This window comes from Mesitornis unicolor, unplaced genomic scaffold, assembly GCF_000695765.1.
Source record: "Mesitornis unicolor isolate BGI_N332 unplaced genomic scaffold, ASM69576v1 scaffold42945, whole genome shotgun sequence".
Lineage (NCBI taxonomy): Eukaryota > Metazoa > Chordata > Aves > Mesitornithiformes > Mesitornithidae > Mesitornis > Mesitornis unicolor.
Window position 1 is genome coordinate 1 of NW_010188291.1, and position 207 is coordinate 207.

The following is a 207-nucleotide window of genomic DNA, read 5'->3' on the forward strand; positions in this document are numbered from 1 at the left end:
CGCCGTCCCTGCAGGGCGCTCCTGGGCTGGCCCTGCCGCCGCCTTCCCCAGCCCGGGCTCGCAGCCACCGCAGGTTGATACCATTTAACGTTGTGAGTAAAGGTTACGGCCTGGCTCTTTTTGTATGGTTTTTTTTTGCTTTGCACTGCAGTTATTTTAGCGTTTCTCTATGGCTTTTTCTCTAGGGGGGGGAAAACTTTTTCTGTT